Raw genomic sequence first — 16,326 nt, 5'->3', positions numbered from 1 at the left:
CCTCAGCTGGCACCCTTTCAGTTGATCCTTCTCCCCAGTCCGGATCAATATCGACGGAGTGGCGGAGGCTGTGAGGGAGACACAGTGACGGGATTCGATTGCAAAACCCATATGATGTGCATGTAAAACAGGCAAGTGGGATGACTCTGGGAGATTTTGGGTTATTTACCATGCAATTGCTGTGCTCGTCTGCAGGCACAGCAAACACATAATGACACCCGAGATTTGTTCCCAGCCCTAATCTGTCCACTGTCTGTTTACACTTTGTATTCATTTATCGAGTTCTCACTGGCCATCTTACAGGCAGCAACAATTTCGCCCCAACACTATGTACACACATAAGTATCCAGCGGTTGGCCAAACAAACTTTCAATTACTGAATTGACTTCATTTCCCCCAAAATTTCAGCCGCTAACAAAACCATTGCGTGGCTTTGCACAAAAGATTTCACATCACTTGCAAAGTGTGCAATTTTCCACTCTCACCCCAAAATCTCCATGTAATGACGCACAATTTTTATCCACTCCATTCAAATTTAATATAATTTATTTCATCCAACATAAAATAGTCTCCGCTTAATTTTCTACTATATTCGATTAGCAATAACTGAATAATGGATTTTTGAGAAATGCCACAATAATTATCACAACCAAATAAATGTGAATTTGAAAATTAAACTGATAATGATGATGATTTGATTTCTACCACAGAACTAATTTGGCTAACAAACCTTTCATTACTATTGTATGGTGTTTCATTATGTCTATTGAAACTGGGGATATTAAAGAAAATGTCACTGATTTTGCAGAATTATTTGGAGGGTATGACAAAGCTTGTTACGGAATCACAACACTAAAAAGCCAAAATTTTCATTCAGCATTAAATTTAGTTCAATATTGTATAATTTTGAGTGAATTTGGTGGGTGAAAATTATATATAAACATCATGTATGTGCCAGAAGATTTAGTTTAATTTTGTAAATCTCCTTTTCATAAACACGAACAATCACTTAAATTAGGTATGCAGAAGTGATTTTATTCTCAGCTTTGCTCATGTAAATTCCCACCCAAGAACTGCTGGCAACATAGCATGAATTGTTTCAGTGCGAACGAAACGACATAGGGAAGTTATATAGTAATTTTAAGGCACTTCTCACAATTAGATGCATGTAAATACTCGTGAGATTGCGCCTGTGGCAAAAAGTAAACAACCACGACAGCCGCAACATTTACTGCACGGGAAAATGCGGGTTTGCAAGGTGATTGAAATTGTCGGGATAAATAACACCTTCTGGAATTTCATGTAATACGCTTACATTCTGTGAATATTATCCGGAATGATGGAAAATTCAATGGTGTGAATATCTTCTCCCAATCAATTAGTGGAAATACTTATTGAAAATTCCTGAAATCTCATGCAATTGTCTTCACATCTTGCCGAGCATCTGGAGTTTTGGGTGGTAGAAATGCTGGTAATGAACTAGCAATTAGCTTTTCTTACTTCTTAGTAACTGCCAGCATTGCAATTCGCTCTTGTATTAACAGAAATGCACAGAATACATGATGGTGGATGAGTGAGTCAATATCCAGTCAGAACAAGTGATGCCCTTCTGGCTTGTTCAGCACTCCCCAAGAATTATATTACAATTAATCTTGTTTGCGAAAAACGGATTTTCGACGAGATCTCCACATGACTTCCACTGTTTTTCTGCTAAGTACACACTTTTCCTCCATGTACTTGTGCACTTTTGATGCATTTGGCCAAAAGTGGGAAGTTGAATTTTGGATTTTGCTTAAGGAGAATCCAAAAGCTGCGCGTTTTGGACCATTTGATCCGCGCGTCTTGAGAGAAAACGCAATTGTACCATATCTAATATATGCACCAATCCTTCAGCTATTTAGACAACAGACAGATTTCCCTTGTCACAATGTAATTATTAATGCACCAGTAGGAAGTTTAGACGCATCGATGATGTGTGTTTTGGTTAAGCTGCACATTGTGCAAACATCTAATCTAAAGGGTGGCTCTCAGGCCTTTTGTTGCGGAAAGCCGAAGCAAACAGTGTTGTGTGAGAAAAAACAAACTTCATTTTCCTTAGTGTAGTGGCGAGAATCTGATGGTTTATTTTATATAATTTCACTTTTACTCCATCTCAATATATTTCCCTGACAATTAGAGATTTTAGCTGGGACAATCTAGAAATTGACAAAGCTTCTGAGCAACTTATTATTCAAGCGATTAGGCGAATCTCTTTGCGCCGTTTCCGTCTAAAGAGTATATAATTGACTGCAAATAGGATGCACATGGAAATTAGTTTGTATTTTCATTAAAAGCCCCCCACTATCTATGCACTTAGATATTTCAAGTTAGTGTTTGTAAAACATGATATGAGTTTTGTATCTGATTTGTTTTATAATCGTAGATGAATTTGCATTATTCCGTTGTTTCTCCTTTTTCTGCACTCTCGAATGGAATTTGAAAATGTGGCTGTGGAAAAAGAGCAAAAACATCCAGAATGAATTAGTCAGAGAGACAATTGCAATATGCGAAACTCTATCAATTCAGTGCATTGGGTTGCTTTTGAAATTCCGCCACACTAGCTGTATCATCACAAACCCCCCTATAATGTGGCTTAATGAGACATTTCATTATCCCAATGTGATCCCCAGTATAACGAGAAAGAGACACTCTTTTTGTCCCTACAACTGCACTCCGTAGAGCACTCCTCGGCATCCGTGACCACGAATGGGGACTTCAAAGTGAATCAGCGGGAGCCAAACTTGTTCAGCAGCAGAGAATCAATTGGGTATTTGAGCTGTACAAGAAGGGATGCACAGCTATAATCTGCAGCTCTTGCTCTTCTAACTTTGAATTGCTGCTTATTAATAATTTATCTATCGCCAGCTCTGGCCAATGGAAAACCCATTGGGAGTCTCCTGTTTTGTTCTCCTCCTAAGCATCCACAGGAGAACAATTTCGCTGGATCAGTGGAAAGTTTTGCACAGTAGAATTTGATAATAACATGTGAAGAAAATAGCGAATATTCATAATGAGAAGAGGTTCTTTATCGCAACAAATTTTGTAATTCAATGAAAAAAATAACAAGATTTAGAACTGTGCTGGGAAAAAGAATACGAATTTTCTCTTGAATGCTCTTTTGCTGGTCATTAATGGTTTGAGTAAGTTTGAGTTGTCTTGACCAGATAAAAGTGACCTCTCAGTGGGGAAAAGTTTAGCAATTTTGAAGGAAGATGAGAAAGAAAAAATAACAATATTTCAACCCGACAATAGAATCATAACTGCAATAAGTTTTGTCGCTTATCAAGTCTCCAATTGCATATATCTCACGGAGTCTCTAAGAATGACACTTGGAGTGTTTCACTTAAGAATTCAACATTTTTAATGCATCTTCCATGTTATAATCTCCAAAGTCCTTCGATAAATCCATCGCTTTCAGCGCATATCGGGAAATCTTGTAATTTACGATTTCCATTTACATATCATGTTGGTTTGGAATCCATTGAGAGCAGTTTTTTTTCTCCATGTGATGGCAGCAGAGTCACTTGGAATTTTTCAGCATCACTTCAGAAAAGCAATTATCAAACCTTGGAGCAGCTTCTGAAGCTCCCAATTCGTCACAGTGTGGGGAAGAAATGGGATTTCTCGTTGATGATGCTTTAAGAGCTGCGGTGGCTGGAAAGTATGTGAAATTGTTGATAGATTGTTAGCTGAGTAGACTTCCACTAAGCTCTCATCGCATGATTCTACGGGCAAGTTGGTGAGAAGTTTGTGAAAGAATAGCTATCACCAGTGGTGAAATTGTTTATTGGCAAAATACTTGGCATTTCCACATATCTAACATGCCGCTGTACATCCAATGAGTTACTTGTCCGAAATATCCTTCGTGATTCTCGTAATAATCACTAACTTTTCCACCTACAACTCTCAAACATGTTTCATGGGGTTTTTTTTTCCTGTGTTAGAGGAGTATTTTCACCTCAAATTGCCTGCCTTTCACTTCTGCTATTTCCTCCTCAAAAGCATTCTCCACCTCACTCGATTACCGGCGAACCGCATTGTTTTCCCCAAATTCCATTTGCTGGAACTGCGTCTGTACAGAGGATACTGGGCCACATGAACTTTTCCGCTATGGCTCACACTTCTGTGTGGAAGGTGAAAATTTTCTATGTGTACACACATGGAGTTGCCTGAAGAAGTGAACAAGCATGTTCGCGAACTTGAATTGATTTATGTTGCCGCTGTGGATGGAGAGTCTTCGGTCTAAACCGCAAACTTGCCAAATGCTTCATCGACCACACGACATCGTCCACGTGAGCACGGATAGAGGATAGTTTTGACTTTGATCTCATTGTCGGTTTTATTGAGTGATTGGGAGAATGAACACAAGTGTTCACACGAGACTGTACGTCAACACTTTGCTTCTGCAGAGTTGCAGTCAAAGTAAATGAGAGATTTTGATCATTTACACCCACTGGAGTAAATTGGTAATGAAACAACATGAGCTACTAATTCGAAATCTCATGTGAACTTCTCTTGTGTCAGGACGAGGAAAAAAAACGAGAACTGCCGATGCAAAGTCATGTAAGCCTATTGGTATATTGAAAGTTTATCGATTGTAAACAATTTCTCAAAGTAACCTCAATATCGTGTCTATACTGTTTGTCCATAATTTTCTCTCCTTTTTCTTGTTTGTTGAACTAAGAAACTTAACGAGAATATATTCCGTGAACGATTACAAAGTTGTAATAACATTTTTTTTCACTTATCACACAATTTTAGATTCTCTTTATAAGAGAAGAATGTGTGTTTTTGGAAACACCTTGGAGATCAAATGTTTTTATTCAGCGATAGCTGAAACCTTATCTCAGAGACTTAAGCATTCTTCGTGTCACTCTTATAAATTAAGAACATGTAACAGAATTTATGGGTAAACTGTGTGAGAGTCTTCCTTATTTATGGGTGGAAAACCTGCAATGAAATCAATTTAATGTTTATCTTAATGGCGGTGCCCTGCCAATGTCTCAAATTCCATCTAGATGAATGTGACAATATTTCCTCTCAACTCAGCTTCCGCGTCAGCTCGTGCGGCTTGTTTGGGATAGAAAAAAGGGGTTGAAAAAAGGAAGAAGTGCAGGAAAAAGAAATAGTGGCATTTTTTCCTCGTGCAACCTCCTCTTTTTTCCCGTCGCACGCTTTCCCGAGCTTTCCCCACACTTTTCCGCACTGTGGAGCCCATGAAGGGTGTGTGGCTGCTCCTGCTTCTGCCGCCCAGCAAATTGTGGGCGAGATTGTGGGTGAATGCTGCTTATTTAATGTTTTCCCATTTTCCGCTCATTTCCCTTCTCACACACCCACAATTGGTCGATGATAGACAGGTGGTCGGGTGCATGTTTTCAAAGTAAATTTACGTTATGTGATACTACATGGAATTGCACAGTTCTTCCGGGAAGACGTGAAAATGTGCCCTCATATACAAGACGCGGGACAAAGAATACTTCCACACTGATTATTTAAACAATTGATAGAGAGTCTCTCTCTGTGCGAGAGAGAAACTTTATTAATTTCACCCCGCTGTAAACTCTACATAATCATCTATTTCACTGTAAAATGATAATTCTAATTGTTCTCGCTGCATTACATCAAATACTCTCCACAACTTTTCTCAAGTGTACTCAACAAACACAATCATTAACTTGTTCGTTTCATACAATTTTGTGATGATGTTCCTCGTGTGTCGACTCCTCCTTTGCCTCCTTGCAACAAGGATGTTTAATGAGGAAAATTTCTTGCGTATTTTTTCCACAGTTAAATGCATCACTCTTTGGCCCCAACTTTAAATGGTAATGTCTTTAACTTTGAGAAAAGATAATGGGTGCTTTTGCTTGTCTAAGACGAGTTTCTGGCACACTGTGAGGATGATTTTAGTGACATGCCTTTGTCAAAATATAACCCAGGACTTTGTCTCAGGAGAAACACTTTGTGATTAATCACAGATACTGAAAGGATTAAATTTTAAGAGCAATTAAATTGATTTGAATAATCAACCAGTTGGAAAAATCTGAACGGGGAGAAAAATTAAAGGAAAAAAAATGAACAAAAGACGCACAGAAGAAATGGGATTAAATTCAAATTTCTCAATAGATTTCCTCACGATGGACTTCGTGTCAGGGAAAAAGTGTAGCGAGAGGAAAAAAAAATCCTAGAGAACTTCATAATTTCCCGTCGCGGGAAAAGATGTTGAAGATGGAAGAGTGCTTGATATGTGAGAGATTGCGAGGACAGGTCCGAGGGGTGCGAAGATGACAGCGAGAGGAAATGGAATGAGCAGCTGGAAGGAGAAAAAGTACTGCGGAAAGTCACATTTAGTTCGATATTAGCATAATTGAATGGGTTTGGACTTTTTTATGCATGCTGTCTTAATCTTTCTTCCTTCATTAGAACCTTTTGCTTCAGTGCATAATAACTTTTTTGCAATCATTCCCCGACAGAATGACCCCACCAGACGTGGTCACGATGGTTGGGGAAGACGTCTTCATATTTTTGCTCAAAAAAAAGAACAAAAAAATGCACTCCTTAAAATTAATGTAGCAAATCAATGAAAACATCTCACTGTAGTAAAGTCGACATGTTTATTTTCAATTCCACTCTGAATTGTTTTCACTGCGGACAATTTTCCGAACTTTGCAAACGTTCTCCAATCCGCTCTATGTGGGCATTCTACATCCAGAATGTCCTGCAGAGACGAAAGAGATTCATTCCCGGAAGAGCAATTCTCCTCAAATTGTCCAGTCATTCCGTTCGGCCATTGGGACAAATATTTTTCCACCGCGCCAAGACATTCTAGCGTCGAGGAGGGTTTGTCTGTCGGATGGAGATGCTCTTTTTAGAGCTCATTTGTTCCATGAGAAAATTAATATGTTAAGACAAGAGAGCAAGACAAGGAAGATGACGATAAAAAGGATAACAACATGATGAATAATAGAGTCAAGCGATAATAAATTGATTTATTTATACATGGTGCTTCTAGCTAATCATTGTATCTTCAAATGACCTTTTTATGGAGCATTCTTTCAACTAAAAAAACAAACGAGAAGAGAATATTTTTCCCTGAGATTTGTGGGGTGTCAATATTGGAAATGACCTGCAAATATTTCCTTCTGAAGGTAAAATGCTAACTGAAAAATATTGTCAATTTTCTTTAACTATCATTTTAGTCAAATTACATTAAATCACTGGCAAAAAGTGTTACTACTGGAATTTATTGTCGGAAACTGTGATGCCACTTCACTTTCATTAGGAGAACGTTGAGTGTGAAAAATTCCCAGCTTTTCCATTTTCCCTCTTCTCGCGGGATGCTGATGAGGAACGATAACGGTCGGAAATTCTGTGAGATTATCCTGCAACACGGATGACTCTCTTGAAATAATAAGCTCTCAAAAGCTCTCCTGCTGTAGAGCTTTCATACACCCACACAATTTTCACCATGAGTGCTCCAGCACGCGGCTAAAATTATGTATCAAATATCAAGGCATTAAACGAGCGTCGCTTCCTATGCCCTTCACTCTGGCTGAAAACGGAGTAAACGCAACTTCCTCCACTTCTGGCTTAAGTCAAGGCGGATCCAAGGACTTTGGGGTTCGCGTTGAAAAGTTAACAAGTGTAAAAAGTCGGTGGTGAGAGAGAAAAACGAGCAAGTGTGCATCCGTCTCAAGGTGAAAGAGGGGGCGGAGAAACAGAGTGGAGCTCACTCAAATATTTAGCAGTTTCCCGAGATGCAGCGTAATCTCTAATTTTTCAGTATTGGTGTAGCTTATGTGATGCATTTTTCCGGGTAACTTGCTTGCAATTTACTCGGTCACAAGAAAACACTGTCAATCTGAGACGGAAAACTTCCAGACAAACCCGTTTAATTTAAGCACCTCCGCTGGAAAGTTGACGTCAAATGAGATAGCGGGGGTGCATCTAAGCCGTCAGCACTTGTGGTCGAAGTTGCGTTCCGCTGGATTGCATTTCTCGCATATCATGCGAAAGAGCAGATAAGGAATTCATAGATAAGTCAACTTCCAAATCAGATTACAATTTTACAATGTCTCATCTTCCTTCGCCTTCCTCACGTTCTATCACTCTTTTTTACCACCCCAGACAAACCGCACACCTCACCATATCCTTGGCGCGTCTCTCTCTCTCTCTCGCCTTTAAGCGCCAACTGAAAAATTTCAATCACGAACTTTCGCAATATCTATTCAATGACAAACAAACAGGATCGTATCTCCATGCACTCCACCGTGGGATTCATCACAATCTCCTCCTCTGCGCTCAGATACACTGCACACAAGTTCTCGCACTGACCTTTTTCTGCATATATTTCTCTAAATGCTTCCACCATTCAACATCGTTTTTCTTCCGCTCTCGCGCCTTTCAATCGCTCCACTTCTATCAAGGAAAACTTTATGGTTAAATTGCATCACTTCAGGTTTAAATCTAGTGACATGTTGCAGAGTGTAATAGGAGCCAAGGAGCGTGTCTGAGAGATTTTTATTAGTTTTTGGTTCTTTCATTATCTTCGACACGGAAGTTGAAACTTTTTTCGTCCGTTTAATTGAGGTTCCGTTTGATTGCTGAATATGTAAATTATAATTGTATTTTCCCAAAGCATGCATTTCCCATTGTTTTTCCACATATATTGAGCCCTGTTAATTTACAACATTGATGATGATGGGGTGATGCATCGTTTGTAGGCTTTCGTCCTCACAGAACAAACTCATTTAAAAGTCGGTAATGTGATTATTACATTTCACACTTAACAGAGGCGCAACTCCATATTTCTGATAACATTGTTCAAGTTGTTGCGGCTGTGAGCGCTTCTGATGACAGAACATAATTCTGAAAATCATTGAGCGTAACTTATTCACATTCCTCGAAAGGATGTTGAACTCATACTGTAGAAATATTCCGACAATTCAATGCAACTTATTATCACTATTGATTCTTCTATTGATCTTAAATTATCCATGGTATTTCTGATTTTTTCCAATTTTATCGTTTTTAGAGACGTTGAGCTGTGATCGGCTGCACCACAATGACGACTTCGGACATCTTCAACAGTTCTTTTCCGACGTACAGACGGCAGTCGCTGGCGATCTTCCCGCCACGCAACGACAGTCCGCCGACTTCGGCGCTGGACTTGAAGCGCTACACCAGCGCGGAGGCGCCTCCGCCTCCCACGACCCCAGTCGCCGCCCACCTGCACCTGCACCATCGCGAGCGGGACATGGCGATGCCGCACCAGTGCCCACCGTCGACCCAAACCCCACCTAGGTAGGTGCCACCTCCGGGTTTCTCGCCACAGAGGCGCACAGTGCGACAGAGCACGTCTGCAGCTCCCAGAGGAAATGTCTGCAATCAACTTGTCTCGCTGTGTCTAGTGTACAGAATGGCATGGGGTGCCTTGCCGCCACCCCGCATCCTCCCACATAGAGCCCCACTCCCCCTGCGTGAGCCAACGAATTTTTAAATTAAATCTAACACCGGAAGGTGTCTTTCAAACATAATAAGCATGCGTCATTCTGTTCTCAAAAAAAAACATGTTTAAAGGAATATTCCGAGAATCCAGGATATGAGCAAGAGATACAGTACAAAAAAGAATGTTTCAGAGCACGAGGAGGTCCAAGAGGGACTCTTCCTCTGCCCCAGACAAGTCGCGGAGCATTCAATATATCAGACTCCAATAGTGAGTCTTGTATGCATTATAGGACAACAGATGATATACTAAGCGAGTCAGTGAAATTTTGCCGACGACTTTAGGGAAACACTATTGTAGTTGCTGAGCGTAGAGTAGAATTTGCTAGAGCGACAGAGAACAGACAGAGAGAAGGGACGAGTTCGTAGAAATGCTTTTTGCCAAAACATAATTCATATAAAAGTATAATTGCATATAACAATAGTCGTGTAAAACAGTTCAACTTCAATCAACATTCGCCACGTAACGAATGAAATTCTTCAATCAACACTCACCATTTTATCAGGCCGTTGGAGTGTGAGAAACAACTATGGATTTCGGTAAGTGCATAAAATGTTCCCGTTCCCTGCCTTGTGACTGGCATAAAAAGAAATTCCATCCGCCTCCTCGGGCATATTTGACTTTTGCAAGATTCAATCTCCGCCCTCGAGTGCCCAAGGTCCCCACACTGCATCACTGCATCAAAAGGATTCTCCAGCAAATGGCCAAAGGTTCATATATTGAAATATAAGTTGCTGGGGAATTTTCACGAAACAATTTTGAACATGCATCAGGAGGGTGGGCAAATCGCCGCCGAGCATAAAAGCACTCTCCTGAGATGGATGTAAGGCTCCACGAGTAGCCAAGGAGCATGCCAGAGACTTGAGCGGCATTGAAAGCACCGTATTTTGGGCCTCGCCGAGGCTCTCTATACCTTGCACTCCTCGTTGGCGCGGATGAATAATACATCTCACCCTCGTAGACATTTAATATCATTTCCCAATGTGATTCTCTCAGTGTGATTCCCTCGCGAGTGAATCTTTCGCCGAGCCTGTGATATGATCAAAAGCTCCTCATGATTTTCGTATGACATTGGTAAAGGGTCCGATTGAATTGCCACGCTTCGAGGGCTGCAAGTTCTGCTGGAACATTGCTTATTTAGTGAACGTATAATCTTTTTGCCCACAATCACGCGAGTTCACAGGGATTACTGAATAAGGCAGAATGATATAAAGTTGGCACAGAACCCGACGAGCTCAAACATTTCGTCATAAGACTGTGATAAAAAAAAGAATCTCCAGCTGTCATAGAGTTACCATTCAATTCCTATAATGTATTTCAGTAAGGATGATAAAAAAAAATTATGCCATTACATTATTGCTATCAGTCAAACTATCAGCTATAGAGAAAAAATGTTGTGGAAAATTTGACCCAAAGGGTTGATAAAAAAATTAACTAATTACGGTAATTATTTTGTCAGACTGCCGTTCTGATAAAAGCATTTAAAAACACAATAACAAATAAATGGCACGATGAATCTAATAATTAAATAAAAGCATCAGTATAAAAACAAAAATGGGCGCACAATAAATTTTATAACAATAAAAGGAACTATCTCAATAAAATGATTATGAAAACTGTATGGAAAGATGAAAGGAACAATTTGCGAACGGCTTTAAATTGATGGTTAAATTTTTTTCTTTCAAATCTTGATTACTCACTATCACAAAGCAAATCATGCTGGGCAATTTCAAATTATTTAGCAATCAATCAAATTATTCACTGAAAAATTGGGACTCTTTTATAAAGCAACTTAAATTCTTCTGTAATAACAATAGCGGTCATAGTGATGATTATGAATTTCAGTCAGCTCACTGAGTATTATCACTTGTTTGAGGCATTTAAATGAATTCATAATACATGTTATGAAAATTGCTCGTGTAATTCAATTGCCATCCAGAAGAGATGCACACAATTCCCATTCTCTGGACATTTCTGCTTACATATTCCATGTGTGGCTAAAATATACACTCTCTGCAGTGCAATCGTGTGCTTTTGCCTTTTTTCACGCTCAAGGGTACGTGGCACAATACTTATTAAATGTGGAAATGAGCGCTGGGATGCTTGGATAAAGAGGAACTCTCTAAAACAGCAACGATGGATGTGTACATTTGCGGCAAGGAGTGAAGAAACAGACAAGTTCCATTGCAATTTCTCCAAATGATTTTTTTTTAAATCAGCCACCCTTTTCGCAAAGTCCACAAAGGGAGTGTAAATAATGCTGGAAGAGCTCCCTTCGAGCACCCTTTTTGCTGTGATTGTTCCAGGAAAAGCAGCAATTTGATGATTGAGTGGAGGAAAGTGATTTCAGAGCGCAATGAAACCCACTTAATCGCTCTTCACATTAATAATTCACTTTTAATCGCTGCAAAGGGACTTTCAATTCCCTTTCAGACTATCTTCTGACGATAACTTATACATTCGAATGAGTGAATTCCAAGAAAATCCAACGTCAAGTTGTTAAATTTACAGCAATTGGAAATCAAATCAGTTCACAGGAATTCAGGAAATTGCATGCCTCTCATTATGATTGCAATGTTACAATTGACAACAAATTAATTTAAACGTCCACGGAGGATTAATTGGAATCGCGTGACTGAAAAATTTGCCACGTGTTAGTCTATTTATTAGGATGTTTTTTTATAATGTGTAATAGAATTCATTTTCTCTTTTTATGCATAGTGCATAACACGATTTGAACGTTTTCACCCGTTTTTATTTTCAATTTTCTGAATTCGTGTATTTACTCATAATGATAAATTTGCACATCATTAAAGCGTTTTTTCATAATCTGATTTTTTTATGGGAATTTCTATGAAAATGGAAAAAATCTATCAATTTTGTCAATCATATGAATTTGAATTCCTTGTACTTTGTATTCTTTTTAATGCCATTAGGGCAACATTATTTATTTCCGCACATGAAAGGGGACAAAAACATTTATAAGTTGGAAACATTTCTTGGTGTTCGAATGAAATTGCATTCAATAACACGTCATTACAGATATCCAGAGCTTGCCCCTTTGCAATAATGTTGCGTACTTGAGACGCACATGCAATTGAGGTAGTGAAAATTTATTGCATGCACTCTGAGTGTGACTTTTTCCGACTCTTGCCTTGCCATTGAGTGTTTATATACGAGCCTTGTATATCAGGTTCTCAATTCATTTATCGATTTTTCCGGTAGCAGCGTTACATAATACAATATGTGGAAAGTCTATAAAGTCAGCAATCGGTGACAATCTCCGTATTCGAAACACCATTAATGCCAATAAATTTTCCACTGAGATTTTACTCAAGTTCTCAGGGATAAATTTTCAAGCTAGCAAATACAGTCAGTGGCTTATGGAATGACTGCGGTGAAATGTGTGAATTTCTTCATTTTCGATTTCACTCTGGCAGTTTAGCCAAAATACCTCGAATTGTGGAAGGAATATCAAATGTGAAAGTGTTCATTTCATGTGGCGACGCCAACATTGGCGAAGGCAAACAGAAAATTCATGTCTGTTATCACTAAAGCCACAGGCAGTTATTTATATTATCCACCAATTTTTCGCGCACTGCATTTAACATTAAAAAATATATATATAAATATATCCCAAGTTGAGGTTGAATGAAAAGTTGAAAGGACAAACCAAAAACCATTTTTCCACATGGAAGAAAAAAGTCACAAATTCACCAAATGCACGGATGAGTTGGAATTTTGGGGCGAATTGCACCTCAACTAAATTGTATGTCAATCTCACTCACATATGGGCTGTGAAATGAAGAAGTGATTGTAGGAGCAGTGTATTAGGGACTTGCAAAAAGTGCATTGAATCTACATATGTATATATTGTCTGGTGGAAAATGGCTATAAAGTCTCAAAGACGAATAGTTTTTATAGATTTCACCACGGCAAAATGCCAAAATTTCAATATACTCTGAAGGGCTGTTCTGCTCCCAGAATGTCGCTTTATTTCACAAGATGTCGATCTTACACTTTTTATTTACATCTTATGTGATGCAAATATATAGGAGAGAGTGGCGAGAATTCGGACAAAAACTTTAAATTCTGATTTGGTTACATTTTCCAAGAATATGACACGTTGAAGGAAAACCGTATTCTCTGAAACTGAATACGGGGAAAAATTTAAAAATTGTCGATTGTGCGCATTTATTTAATTTTTACTTTTTCAGAACCCTTTTTACAATTCCTCTGAATAAAATATATCCCGGATTTTTATGTTGATATTTTCATTTGTTTTGTCGTAAATTTTTGCAATTTTTGTTTGTAATTTAAGTTGCGAATTTATGAAATCAAATATGACTCTCGAAAGTTGTTGCCAAATATTTTCACGACATGTGATTGCCTTTAACAACGCAACATATAGTGCATGTGTCGAATGCCTTCAAACTGCAAAATTTCTTTTAAACTTCAGAAGTCAATGAATATTTACAATTGAACCTCAATTGCAATTGAATAACAATCAGGAACCTAATTACTCAGAATATCACAAACCCCAGCGAGTTAATGCAAATCAGGATCAATAGGTATTTGTGTGTTCAACTCTGGGTAATTGGATCCACCAATGCGATATAGTGATGGTAATTCAGTTGATTCGCTGATTTAAAAGACATACATATGTGATATGTGCCAATGCGATTTATTTGCATTGTGATATTTTGTGCTTTTGACACTCACATTCAATTCCGACTTCCATCACTTAGTCGCTCAAGCAATTTTCCCCGAGAAATTCAACCCCCCGTCGGCATGCCAAGTGACAAGGAAATTATTGTAAAATATCACTCACGTGAGCCAGGGAAAAACTACGTGGCGAGCATTGCATTTTTGGCCCCAACTTTGCCAATATTCCAAAAACGAAATTGGGCGGATGTTTTGGAGAGTTAATTTTCCCACACCGTTACGAAGGTCGACTGAGGTTGAGGACTGAGATAAGGAATGAGATTATGTTCATTATTTTATGCTCTTAAGCGTGTCACAATTGATTTTAATTTCAACACCACTTCACGCCCCAACTCAAGGATGCTCCCGTTGAGTGGGTTTTGATGATGGGGAAACTTCTCATCGTCCCAATGGGTGAAGATGCAAAAACTTTTTCCTCCTATTGCCCTACGGTACACCTGCACACGTGAGGAAATTGGGATTTTATTAAAATTTCAACCCAACGTTGTTGAATATTAATCCTGAGGAGTATCAGTGCCACTTACACGACTTTCCACAGCCAAAATCCATATCTCAGATTGTATATCCTCTCCGTCCGAGTCTCCGTGTCTTTCGGTGTGTTGGAAATTTAATTCTCATGCTGTTTTACTGTTCCGCCACCTCTCGCCCTTTAATTCAATTGGCACAGCAAAATGGTTCGGTTGACACTTTAAGGATACAAAAAGAAGCGACAATAGCTTGCTGAGGACACTTTCGTTCCAAAACAGCAAACACGGCAAGCATTTTTTCCCCCCCATTCAAAATCATAAGGTTTAGTAGATTGGATCTTCTGCCAAATGGGTGTCCGCTGGCAAAACAACTCCCGCAGAGACTGGACTTACGAAGGGCAATATTGACCTTTTGCTGTTACATTCGAAATATCACCAGATATGTACATAATACATATAATATTTCAGGTTGCGCAATTTCTTGCCGTATAAAATGGGATTTTCCTGCATGCACAGGCTGGTTGAATCCAGAAGTTCTGCTGCATTTTTTTTGTTGTTTAATAACGTCATATTTGTTTTATTGATCTGATTGGAAGGCATGGATATAACGATTTTTGATAAAATCAGCGAAAAAAAGCTGCTTTATCTAGATGACAACACGAAACATTTAATTCGATTAAAAACCCAATGAAATAACAAACATATACTTTAAACTCTCTTTTTTTCTCTCACTTAAATAAGCGCAGACGAGGTCATTTTATATAACATTCAAGAGCAAAGAGAGAAATATGAAAAGCCCTTATAAAATTTTTATTGTTTTCCATCGAGCGGATGCTGTTTTGTTGTGTGTGTGTGTGTGTGTATATTGTGTGCATTTAGAGCTTTTTCTCTCGGTCAACCCTGAGCTTATAAAACTTTCAATAGTCACTGGAACATATTTAAGAGATTTCCCCCAGCAAAAATGAAATGAAAGCTTTAATTGAGATATTGTAATGTGAGTTTCAGGAGCAGAGCGCGCTGCTCTGCAGCCTCAGCCAATTCACGACGAGAGACCAGAGACAATATACATATGTACACATTTGCATGTGACACTTGAAATGTAATAAAAAGCGGGACGATTAACACAGAGGGTTGAAATTGAATTTAAATTGAGTCGGTTTTTTCAGAGATAGACGGGTGTTAGTCGCCACCAAATACATTATTGCTCTCATATTCTTGTCCACTGGCGGCCCAGCGAGAGTGATAAATGCAATATTGTGATTATTGTCACGCATTTGCCATTGGGATATTTGTCTGTGTAGTTCACTCTTATAAGTAGCATTACATGTTGTTGTTTATTGTTTACCGAGCCAGAACTTTATTATTTCCATTGCAAAATTGAGGTGCAAATGCGGTGAGATGGTGAGAATTATAGGACAGCACACAGATTCCATAGTGATGCTATCTACTGTGATGCGGCTCTACCTTGAGATGTACGCCACAATTCCCTCTAATTTATGCATTGCAAGACTCATTTGAATTCAATTGCTCATTTGTGTCGTGCCAGGGATTTTCCTCTATTTATTCTCCTCCTTGCTGCTGCTGCTGCATTCA

At 38.8% G+C, this 16,326-nt stretch overlaps 1 protein-coding gene across 1 annotated transcript in view; it reads left to right on the top strand.

The window, feature by feature from the left end:
* Nucleotides 1-9,372: 9,372 nt before the first annotated feature.
* The window catches only part of LOC132258338 (sex determination protein fruitless), a 46,407-nt gene continuing 39,453 nt past the window's right edge, over nucleotides 9,373-16,326 (top strand). Inside the window, exon 1 of the mRNA XM_059755623.1 lies at nucleotides 9,373-10,080. The gene's annotated coding sequence lies outside the window, so the exon portion shown is untranslated. The remainder of the gene's footprint in view (nucleotides 10,081-16,326) is intronic.

The sequence above is a fragment of the Phlebotomus argentipes genome, unplaced genomic scaffold, assembly GCF_947086385.1.
Source record: "Phlebotomus argentipes unplaced genomic scaffold, Phlebotomus argentipes genome assembly scaffold_4, whole genome shotgun sequence".
In the NCBI taxonomy this organism is placed as follows: Eukaryota; Metazoa; Arthropoda; class Insecta; order Diptera; family Psychodidae; genus Phlebotomus; species Phlebotomus argentipes.
The sequence above is the reverse complement of the archived record's forward strand: the minus strand, read 5'-3'. Positions and strand labels throughout refer to the sequence as shown.